The sequence below is a fragment of the Schistocerca gregaria genome, chromosome 2 (genome assembly GCF_023897955.1).
Source record: "Schistocerca gregaria isolate iqSchGreg1 chromosome 2, iqSchGreg1.2, whole genome shotgun sequence".
NCBI classification, from domain to species: Eukaryota; Metazoa; Arthropoda; class Insecta; order Orthoptera; family Acrididae; genus Schistocerca; species Schistocerca gregaria.
The window spans coordinates 760,687,786-760,700,718 of record NC_064921.1 but is presented as its reverse complement, the minus strand read 5'-3'; the positions used below and the strand labels follow the sequence as shown (position 1 = coordinate 760,700,718).

At 40.5% G+C, this 12,933-nt stretch overlaps 1 protein-coding gene across 2 annotated transcripts in view; it reads left to right on the top strand.

Moving 5' to 3' along the window:
* The window catches only part of LOC126334970 (tuberin), a 315,576-nt gene that overhangs the window by 102,057 nt on the left and 200,586 nt on the right, over nt 1–12,933 (top strand). The gene's annotated exons all lie outside the window — the stretch shown is intronic.

Here is a 12,933-nt window from a genome sequence, read left to right as displayed (position 1 = left end):
GCACTAATTTTGCAGAAGTATTGATACCACATTTTAATACAATGCATATGTCAAGACCTTTTTTTTTTTTTTTTTAATGACGTGACATTTTTGCTATGAATGAGATGTGAGAAGCTTTAAACACACATCAGGAACTTATAAGTGAACGGAATGCACATGGTATCTTTTTATGCATAGCTATATTTTCAGAGCTATTATTTTTTGTTGACAACTACTGTCCACCAACACGTAATATAATAAATCAACCAACACTGAACATAAAATATTGAGATGACAGCAAAGACAAAGTGATTACTTGTGCATGTCCATTCTTCAATACCATTACGGCCAGTTTAAATAAAATGCTGAAGTAGCTACTCTGCACCTTATTACCCTCATTATATTGAGTATTTCAAAAAGATTCATCCAATTTCCTAGGCTGTATCTTTTATATTAATGAAGATAGAAACTTAGGGTGGATTTTTAACTTGTGCACAGCACCTTGAAGTTTTAATTTTCAAAAGAATCCTTCAACATCACAAGGATACGTTTTTAGATAACAAACACAAGCTAACTTGGCGTGTTTTTTATGATTATGTTTATGATCAAAGTTCTCATTTAACTTTCTCAAATGGTCAATGTACCTTCAGCACACACAAGAAACGTCCTGATGATAGAAACACACATCCCATGCTATTCCCAGCATTTCTGGAGTTACTTCATTCACTGCATTATGGTGTTGCAGTTTGCCCAAAGTTATTAGAAGATGAGGCGGATGGAGTATTTCATAAGCCCTCACAAACAAAAATACCTGCCACATCATGAGATTAGTGACATTGGAGGCCTGTGGTGCTGTGCAAGATCCATAAGCCCCTTATGCCTTTGGAGATGCAGTGTGATACTCCCTATGAAAATCACACTGCATAGTTGTAACCAAACTGCACCCATTGAAATTGAGATTGCAAAATGTCTTCTTTTTATTTCTGTGTTATCAACGTCTACATTGTACAAAGGATAGTTAACGAGCAATCTAGGTGTGCTAAGGCGACTCAAACTGACAATCACATGTACTGCTAACTTGCAACTGGTGCCGAGGTAAATCTGTAGATTCTGTGCATAATTTAAAATGCACTTGAAGTTTCTATATTCTTTCAAGTAGAAAATACAATTTTGTGAAACTGGATGAATTTTTGAAATCCCCAGTACATTTATAGCAGCATATGTGGAGCACTTTTGAACTTTCAGTCATTATAGTTTACTTGACAGTTCAGAAATAATATAGATGCAGAGGATAGACAAAAATATGGAAAACTGAAAACACAACACATTTACCATGTCTAATATGGTGTAGGAAACCTGTTGGCATTCAATACAGCTTCCTGTCACCTCAGAATGAACGAATACAGGTCCTGGAGCCTTATATCAGTCTGCCTGCAAAACAGTGACAAGTTTGGCAAGTTCATTTAATAATGATGGAAGTGGATAGTAATCAAACACCCCTCTCTCCAAAGACTCAGTACGTAAATCGCTTCAGGAAAATGCTGGAACGCTTCTTTTGAAAGGGCATGGCCGGCTTCCTTCCCCATCCTTCTGTAATCCTATGGGACTAATGACCTTGCTCTTTGGTCCCCTCCCCTTCCAAACCAGCAAACCATCCAACGGCTCAATAATATTGAGATCTGGTGACTGGTGGCCAGGGGAGATGCAAAGGTTCATCTTCGTGCTCGCAAAACCAGTGATTTGTCATACTGGACAACAGCATCACCATGTCAAACATTGTACTAAAGGATGGACCTTTCAACCAAGATCATCGTATAATTCTTGTCAGTAACTCGACCTTGTAGTGTAAGCATGGGACATGTGAAATAACACAGTGTGGCTGCCCAAACCAGCACTGGCCCCTCACCATGTTTCACTCTTAGGAGCAAGCAGCCTGCATCGTAGGCTTGAGATGGCATACGCAAGGCATAAACTGAATCAAAAGTTGGAAACAATGTGGAAAGAGACTCGTCCAACCAAATGACTGTCTCCCATTGCTCCATAGTAGAGTTGTTTATGGCTTATGCACCAAGTTTTCCTGTTATGGGCAATTGCATTAGTGATGCATGGTTTCATAATACTAGCTCCATTTCCCATCTTAAGGAGCTCCTTCATGTTGTTTTGGTGCTGAAAAGGTTCACCAGTGTGACATTTATTTTGGCAGTGACTTTTTCAGCTGTTGTCCTCTGTTTCATCACAATCCTCTGCAATTACCATCCATCACGGTCACTCAATTCACCCTTTTGTCCATGTTGTGACTTAGTAGATGATGATCTTCTGCTTTCCCTGTACACAGTATAAATCTTCCAAATGATGCCTCTTGAAACACCAAGCACATAGACTTCCTTGGTTACAGAAGCACTCACTATACTAGCATCAATACTTTCCCGACATTAAAATTCCCTTAGGTCTGACATAAGGCAATAACACTTACACAGAACACTGTTCCGAATATGACTAGCATTTGCAACATATTGAGGGCACTGCACAGGTGCCGTTGGTGGTCAAACAACAGTGTCATCGGGAGGCTTGGCTAGCATCTGCATTTATGTTGAAGCATGCATTTCTTGCAGTGTTTTGTATTTTCATCAGCTCCCTGTGTATAGGGTAAACTATTCTCTTTAGCAAATAACAGATTTAGGAAACATTATTCACGTGACACCCAAATCGTGCTTTTCAAAGAAAAGTAATGCAACCATGCAAATGAGCATATTCTGTGCTCTTGTATTTTCAAAGAATTTTCAATATCATACTATACTTTTGACAGAAAACAAAGGTTGTGTACTGGAAAGTACCCTCATTGAGTTACTATAAGAAAATTCTAAAGGATCTGAACAAAATATCCACTTCATTCTATGAAATTTGATAAATGCAAAATAATGGAGCTTTGGAGTATAATGTCATTGGTATGCCACCAGTCTAAGTCATCATCATCAGTTATCTGCTATATTAGCAGGTCCTTTGCCTCTCCATTTTCTGCGATCCATTGCTTCCTTCTTAAGGCTGCTGTATGTTGTACCATCCATCATGTTATCCAGTATCTGGAATCTCTTCCTTCCTCGCTTCCTTTTCCCTTCTACATAACCTTCTAAAACTGTTTTTATCAGTCCTTCATTCTTTCTTAATATATGCTCAATCCAATTTCTTTTTCTTCTCTTTATTACATTTAGTAACTGTCTTTTCTCTCCCACTCTTCTCAATACCTCTTCATTTTTTACTCTGTCCATCCAACTTATTCTTTCCATCCTCCGCCATTACCAAATCTCCAAAGCCTCCAGCCTTTCTCTGTCTTTCTTCCTCATAGTCCATGTGTCAGCGCCATACAGAGCAACACCCCAAACAAGACATTTTATGATTCTCATCTTGAGTTCACTGTCCAGACCGCTGCAGAAAATTCTCCTTTAAAACACCTCTTTTGCCATTGCTATCCTTGTTTTAAATTCTGTGGTGCACTTCCAGTCGGTGTCTATCCTGCTTCCAAGATACTTAAAATTTTGCACCTGTTCTAGTATTTCTCCATTTAGCATAATTTTTATTTCTTTATTTCCTTCTAGTGCCAATACTTTTGTTTTATTTATGTTAATTTTCATTCCATATTTTTTTCCGTTGGTTTCAATGGTGCCCACCAAATTCTGTAATTCTTTTTCCCCTATGCCTAGAAGGATCATGTCATCAGCAAACCTCAACTCAGTCTAAGTAACAGTGATGAAATGTGAGGTCATAACTTTACTTAGCAATATAAAGCAGGACACACACACATACAGTTTTAGGAAAAGTAAATTGACAACTTAGATTAAGTAGAACAGTTCTGCGAATATGTAGCACTGCTGCAAGTGTATTTAGGTACAAGGCACTTTTGTGACTTATTCAAGAGTACTGTTGGAGTGTTTGAGATACTGACCACACTACATGACGAGATGTAATTGAAAGAATGTGGAAGTGTACTGCTTGACTTTAATTACCCACTTGACTTTACAAAATTTATACACTCCTGGAAATGGAAAGAAGAACACATTGACACCGGTGTGTCAGACCCACCATACTTGCTCCGGACACTGCGAGAGGGCTGTACAAGCAATGATCACACACACGGCACAGCGGACACACCAGGAACCGCGGTGTTGGCCGTCGAATGGCGCTAGCTGTGCAGCATTTGTGCACCGCCGCCGTCAGTGTCAGCCAGTTTGCCGTGGCATACGGAGCTCCTTTGCAGTCTTTAACTCTGCTAGCATGCCGCGACAGCGTGGACGTGAACCGTATGTGCAGTTGACGGACTTTGAGCGAGGGCGTATAGTGGGCATGCGGGAGGCCGGGTGGACGTACCACCGAATTGCTCAACACGTGGGGCGTGAGGTCTCCACAGTACATCGATGTTGTCGCCAGTGGTCGGCGGAAGGTGCACGTGCGCGTCGACCTGGGACTGGACTGCAGCGATGCATGGATGCACGCCAAGACCGTAGGATCATACGCAGTGCCGTAGGGGACCGCACCGCCACTTCCCAGCAAATTAGGGACACTGTTGCTCCTGGGGTATCGGCGAGGACCATTCGCAACAGTCTGCATGAAGCTGGGCTATGGTCCCGCACACCGTTAGGCCGTCTTTCGCTCACGCCCCAACATCGTGCAGCCCGCCTCCAGTGGTGTCACAACAGGCATGAATGGAGGGACGAATGGAGACGTGTCGTCTTCAGCGATGAGAGTCGCTTCTGCCTTGGTGCCAATGATGGTCGTATGCGTGTTTGGCGCCATGCAGGTGAGCGCCACAATCAGGACTGCATACGACCGAGGCACACAGGGCCAACACCCGGCATCATGGTGTGGGGAGCGATCTCCTACACTGGCCGTACACCTCTGGTGATCATCGAGGGGACACTGAATAGTGCACGGTACATCCAAACCGTCATCGAACCCATCGTTCTACCATTCCTAGACTGGCAAGGGAACTTGTGTTCCAACAAGACAATGCATGTCTGCATGTATTCCGTGCCACCCAACGTGCTCTAGAAGGTGTAAGTCAACTATCCTGGCCAGCAAGATCTCCGGATCTGTCCCCCATTGAGCATGTTTGGGACTGGATGAAGCGTCGTCTCACGCGGTCTGCACGTCCAGTACGAACGCTGGGCCAACTGAGGCGCCAGGTGGAAATGGCATGGCAAGCTGTTCCACAGGACTACATCCAGCATCTCTACGATCGTCTCCATGGGAGAATAGCAGCCTGCATTGCTGCGAAAGGTGGATATACACTGTACTAGTGCCGCCATTGTGCATGCTCTGTTGCCTGTGTCTATGTGCCTGTGGTTCTGTCAGTGTAATCATGTGATGTATCTGACCCCAGGAATGTGTCAATAAAGTTTCCCCTTCCTGGGCCAATGAATTCACGGTGTTCTTATTTCAATTTCCAGGAGTGTAGTCCAGGACTTTACATGGAAATTTTTAGAATGAAGACAATGTTGTTTTCATAAAAAGATATTGGGTGAATTTACAACAATATTGCTAGTTCTGTTGTTCATCTTACTGAAAGTGAACAGGTAACTTCTTTCTACTGTGTGTTATTTGCAGCTGTAAAACATATATAAGGGGCTGACAAATAATGGTAGAATGTACCCTACTCCATATATTGTGGATTTTGTTTATTTATTTATTAACAACATGCTCCATTACACACTATTTGTAATACTACATGTATATATTTCATGTGCATGCATGCATGTAGTGTAATGTTTGTGTTGTTTGATGATGATAACGATGGAAGAAAGAGGTGAAACCCGGGGCCAGCATATAGCCTACTCCTCAGGAATAGCACCAGGAGGACTGCCAAGCTTAATGTCCCATCTGATATATGCATCACAATTAACAGTATCACATGAGACACTGCAGAGAGGTCTGGTATTTGGACCAGGACATTGGCACAAAGTCTGATGATCAGGAACTTTACGCCACCACCTCTCCTCCCCTTGCCAGCCAAATACTGGCATTGATTTTTTTTCCATCACCAGAATTCAAACTAGTTTATCCTGGAGTTGAGAGCCACCATGCAAGTGTACGTTAGCAGCCTCTGCCATGGAGGCAGATATTGTGGATTGATTTTGCAGAACATTTATATAAGAGTAGGTGTGTATTTTTGTAACCAACTTCTCTGTTGTGTCATCCGTGATGACATATATTGGTGTATATGACAAGCTTCATCCATAGCTCACCTGTGCATATCATAGAGGCTGCAGATAAGTCTACATTTTCAGGCTTGGGGCGTTTTGCATAAAATGTTGTTGTTAAAACTATATTAGGAAATTTCAGTTTGCTTAAGACTTCAGCTCAACTGAAAATTAAACACTCACTTATTTGAACATACAGACTGATATAATACTCTCATAAACCAGTCTTAAACATAACTTATAATCAATTTCTTTGGTACTTAATGTTACTTATGACAGTCAAAGATCCTAATTTCTACAAATTTAATACTCTTCACATTTTACTATGTCTTACAAATATATAATATTTTTTTGTTACTAATAAGTCCTTGTTCTCAGACCTAAAAGGAGTCTACATTTATTGTCTCTGGCAGCTGCGTTGCACTCTGTTGGTTAGTATTATCACTGCTTTCTATACACTACTTTGTTGTTGCATTTGGAGTGTGCTTGTTTATTTTATTTTATGTTTTTATTTTATATGTCTAGTTCTGCAGGACCAAATTGAGGATCAAATCTCCTTGATCATGGACTGAGTCAGGTCATGAAATTAACATAGATAAAATAAAATGTTTGGGATCTGTTCAAAAAATTCCAGAACATTTGTAATTTCATGGCAATGGTGTCTTGGACCAAAATGTAGTTGGCATCCCTGAAAATGCCTGTGTTTAATGTGTAACTGTCAGAAGTTTCATTGTTGTATGTCTGTTAGTTATAGTTCAGCACTGTGCTGACTAGAACATTGTCACTCAGTTTGCGAATTTCGAGATTGCAGAGTTAGAGGAGCAATGTGTATACATTATTTTTTGTGAGAAACTCTGGAAAACCTTTACTGAGACATGCCAAATGATGCAGGAAGCCGTTGGTGATAGGTGCCGCAGCTGTACTTGGTGTTATGAATTGTTGTCATGGTTTAAAAATGGTTGGACATAGGTTAAAGATAACACTCTTTCAGGATGCCCTTCCATGTATATTGATGACACTCATGTCAGGAATGTCAACAAAATTGTGCATGTCAGTCAAAGACCAACTGTCAGATAGATTGGAGAAGAATGTAACATTTCAGTTGGATCATGTCGGGATCATGTCGTGAAATCATGTCACAGCATCTTGGAATGCATCCTGTTGCCAGCAAGTTTATCATACATCTCATGAGTTAAGACCAGAAAGACCTTCCTTCACAATCTGCAAAGATCTTTTTGACTGTGCAGATGAGAATGAGATGTCCCTTAAGAGAATCATAACTGGTGATGAGTGAATCTACAGTTACGATGCTGAGACAAAGGTTCAACCTTCACATTGGTTTGGGTAAGGTTCTCAAAGACCAAAAAAGCTTGTCAGGTCAGCTCAAATGTCATGGCCAAGTGGATAGTTTTCTTTGACTTTGAAGAATTAGTTCATCATGAATTTGTGCCCCAAGCACAGACTGTTAAGTTATGGTAGAATCAGGATGTGTTGTGACACATTACAAAATGTGGGAAGGAAATGGGCTGAAAAATGGTGAGACAATTCATGGCTCTTGCATCATGATAATGCACCCGCTAATTCATCCCTGTTGGTGAGCGACTATTGCAAAAAAGGGAAATCTCTGTGCCTCCTCATCTTCCATGCTGTCCAGACCTGGCCTGTGCAGACTTATTTTTATTTCCACAGTTGAAAACCCCATTGAAAGGATGAAGATTTTAAATGAAACACTATGTGATCAAAAGTATCCGGACACCTCCAAAAACACGTTTTTCATATTAGGTGCATTGTGCTACTGCCAGGTACTCCATATCAGCGACCTCAGTAGTCATTAAACACCGTGACAGAGCAGAAGGGGGCACTCCTTGGAACTTGTGGATTTCAAGCATGGTGAGGTGATTAGGTGTCACTTGTGTCATACATCTGTACATGATATTTCCACACCCCCAAACATCCCTAGGTCCACTGTTTCCGATGTGGTAGAAAAGTGGAAATGTGGAGGGACACGAACAGCACAAAAGCGTACAGGCCGACCTCGTCTGTTGACTGACAGAGACCTCCGACAGTTGAAGAGGGTTGTAATGTGTAATAGGCAGACATCTGTACATACCATCTCACAGGAATTCCGAACTGCATCAGAATCCACAGCAAGTACTATGACAGTTTGCCGGAAGGTGAGAAAACTTGGATTTCATGGTTGAGCAGCAGCTCCTAAGCCACACATCACGCCTGTAAATGCCAAATGATGCTTCACTTGGTGTAAGGAGTGTACAAATTGGACAATTGAAAAGTGGGAAAATGTTGTATGGAGTGACCAATCTAGGTACACAATGTGGCGATCCGATGGCAGAGTCTAGGTATAGCGAATTCCCTGTGAACGTCATCTGCCAGCACGTGTAGTCCCAATAGTAAAATTCTGAGACGTTGGTGTTATGGTGTGGTCGTGTTTTTCATGGAGGGGCTTGACCCCTTGTTGTATGGCATGGCACTATCACAGTACAGGCCTACATTGATGTTTTAAGCACCTTCTTGCTTCTCACTGTCTTCCCACTGTTGAAGAACAATTCGGGGATGGTGATTGCATCTTTCAACACAATTGAGCACCTGTTCATAATGCGTGACCTGTGGCGGTGTGGCTACATGACAATAACATCCCTGTAATGGACTGTACTGCACAGAGTCTTAACCTGAATTCTATAGAACACCTTCGAGATGTTTTGGGATGCCAACTTGATGCCAGGCCTCACCGACCGACATCAATATTTCTCCTCAATGCAGTACTCTTTGAAGAATGGGCTGCCATTCCCCAAAAACTCTTCCAGCGCCTGTTTGAACATATCCTGCCGAGACTGGAAGCTCTCATCAAGGCTAAGGGTGGGCCAACACCATATTGAATTCTAGCATTACTGATGGAGGGCACCATGAACTTGTAAGTTATTTTCAGCCAGGTGTCCAGATGCTTTTGATCACATAGTGTAGATGAGATAAAAGATTATCTTCATGTGATCCAGCTACAGGCATACCAAGATTGCTTCCAGAAATGGGAACGGCGCTAGGAGCGGTGTATATATTGTGGAGGAGAGTATTTCAATAGAGCTCATGCACAATATGTAAAAGGTTAGTATTGAAAAATTTTTTGGACAAAGTTCCAGAAATTTTTGAACAGTCCTCATAGATGAATCTGCAGATGCAAATGACAAGCTGTGAATATATATTATCGCAATAAACAATGTGACACAGGAATTAGCTTAATTTTTTCCAGGAACTCCCTGACAAAATAGGAGAAATGATCCATGATGAAGTTCTTCAGTTTAGACTTGGATGTGTTAAGGATTATGGTTAAACTTTCATAATTCGTGTGGTAACTTTTTGAAATGGATGCAGAGTAATGCTGCACATCTTTCTGCACAAGAGTCAAGAAGGTGATCCAAATTCAGATTCAATATCTGCCTAGTATTACCAGATGGAAAACTGTTAATTCTTGGGGATAAGCTCATATTCTTAACAAAAAACATCATCAGAAGTCCCAGACTTGTGAATGGTGGTTGACAGGAGGTTCATGAGCTTACATCACATATTGCTCAAAGTGCCCATTTCTGAGCCAAAAATACCCTTTCTTCTAGCAGTAGTATTTCACAGACCTGACTCTGTGACATATTAATACACAAAAAACAAACTATAGAATCCAGTTTTGTCTTCGTATATATATATATATATATATATATATATATATATATATATATATATATATATATATTTTTTGTACCCATTCCCAGATAAAATTGAAAAAGAACGAAAATTTTTATGTAATACTTATGTCATGGCTAAGTGTAACACGGCACAAAGACAATATTTGGGAAGGATTTAGTAAGCAGAGAGTAATTATTCAAATATAACAGTCACGTGGTATGTAGCTGAAGATCATAACAACTTCACAATGGAAGGAACTGAGTTGCTCTTGAGAATTAAGACCTACAGACTCACCAAGGCTACAGATATCATAGATGTCTTCTGTGGAATTGAATCAGATCATGGACTTTAAGAAGGCCCATTGTCATTGACCAAGAAAGAGATTTGCTTGTTGAGTTGGGGGGGGGGGGGGGGGGATGTTGGCAGTTGTCTGCCAAGGCCCATTGTCATTGACCCAGAAAGAAAGTTGTATGGGGGAGGGGGGGGGGGGGGGTCGTCAGTAGTCTGCCTTCTCTGTCAGTAAGCCTCAGTTATGACTGCTGAAGATGAAATCATTATAAATCATTATTAGATGAAAGGCTAACAAAGGATCATGTTTTGGGACTATGATTACAGGGATAAGTAAAACAAAGTGCTCAACAGCAGGGATGCCGTATAAATAAGCACATTCCAATGATGAGCAATGTGGTATCAGTAATGCCCCAAAATGTTCGATGTGGAGCAAGACAGGTACTGATTTAAAGTCTTCACTAAATGATTGCATTTTAGCAACTGAATAGTACACTGTTTTGCACAGGTCGGGGAAAGGATGGAGAAACAGTGTGTGGAAGGAACTCTGAAAAACTGTTGGGGGATTGGCAACCAATCGAAAGTCTAGCATGGTTGTTGGCGAATTGTGCTACTTCTGTTATCTGGATAAAATATTTTTGTGAGAAGGATATGAAGTGTGATGCTAGAACAATCTAATTAAACTTAGAAGTAAAGCTGAAGGTAAGCCCTTGAAAGTGCAGTGATAAATTACTTGAGAAAATATTTTAATTTGGGGGTTCACTTTTTTTTATGGGGGGGGGGGGGGGGGGTTGCACTAAGGTGTCAGGTGAAAGCATTGGGTGGTTGAGTAAGGTAGTGTTTTCAAAAATTTTTCAGTTAGCAGCTCAGTTCTATAATGGACTATGTGAATAACACTGTGAACTGTGGCTTTTGTTACCAGTAGGTTCAAACAACATTCAAGACATTCAAGCAATTCAGAGATGGGCTGTTAGATTTATTATTGGTACATTTGAACAACATGTAAGTGTTACAGAGATGCTTTGGGAACTGAAATGGGAATCCCTGGAGGGAGGGAATGTTCTTTTCATGGAGCACCAACGAGAAAATGTAGAGAACCAGCATTTCCAACTGAGCACAGAACAATTCTCCTGCTGCCAACCTACATTTCATGTAGGGACCATGAAGATAACATACAAGAAATTAGGGCTCATATGGAGATATCTAGACAGTTGTTTTACCCTTGCTCTGTTTGTGAGTGGAGCAGAAAGGGAAATGCCTAGTAATGGTACTGGATACCCTCATCCCCATATGATATGGTGGTTTGCAGAGTATGTAGATGTAGACCTCTATCAACTGTCCTACAAGATTTGTCCAGCATTTTATATTTGTGCAACTACTACCACATTCTGTCATTCTAGTAACACTGTGTATCTTCTTGTTGAGAATGCTACTCAATAACAACTTGAGTACATTTTGCCACAGGCTATTTGTATCTCTCCTCAAACATGGCATTTGCAACCATCTGCTTTACAAATTTGTTAGTTTCTTCTCCATTATTTTCTTTAGCTTTCAGGCTTTATCATTTCCAATAACTTTATTGTGTGTTTTTTGTGTCAGCTGTATGTGTGAATGTTCTCATGTTTTTTCTTTTGTTGATTTATCAGTTCCTTACTCGTTTTATCATGTTTCTTTTTTACGTCCCTGTTTGTAATGTGTAATTTTTAACTGACTTTGTGAAAGATCATTATTTATATTCTGAAATTTGAATATCTTGGCTGTTAGTCCTTTGAAATATTTGCTCCAAATTCAGTGTGTCATACTGATTTTTCTTCTATCTGCTGTAAATCATATCCTGTCTTTTTCCTGTCTGTGAAGTTTTTAGTTGTCCTCCCCTTATAATTTTTGGAACGTTGAACAGTAATGTCTGTTTTAGAATCTATGTGTCTGTCAGACACACTCAGAATGTTTCAGCAATATCTTGATTTATTTTAATATTAAGAAATCAATATAGTGAGAGGAGAGGTGGAAAATACCGCTTCAGTTGTAAATTTCTTTATTTTCACACACCAGTTACGGACTGTTATAAGCCCATCCTTAGGTGTCATACTGGAAATAGCAAAAGACGGGAGACAATTTTCACATGCTGCAACACACACAAAAAACAAAACAAAAAAATTCCCTAAAAAGTTTTAAAAACTTTTAAAAAACAGTTTGAAACTGCAGGTTAGGCTAGGTGCTATGAAACCTATGGCACCAGGCCGTACTACAGATGACTGCCTGAGTAGGGAAATATACAAATGATATCACGACACTTACACTGTGCTGTGGTCCCCGAGCACCACGTGTACCAGGCACGGTGTGCTGCCTATGAGCACAGAGCAGGGAGTAGTGGATGCAAACGAGGAGGCAAATTGTTAAACAAGAGTGGCAAAAGTGCTGCCATCTATTGACAGAGAGAAGAATGTGGAGCCACTAGCCTGGCCATTCACAATTCGAATTTAGTGGTTTACATTTAAAATGAAGGAAAAAAAAGAAAAAAAAACATAAAAAATACACGATATAAGTTAAAAGTGCATTATGCATAGTAAAGGCGTGAATTGAACAGTTTGGTACAGAACTGTGGTAAAACTGAGTTGAAGGTGCGATATAAAATTATTATCTAAACTGTAAAGCACAGTGAAACGTTTCCTTCACATGAGTGGCAAACAAGTTTTAAATTTAGTGGGGATATATAAAAAGCAATGTGGAACAACTCGCCACAGTCACAGTTAAAAGAACATGCACATGTGCCACTCCTATTTAC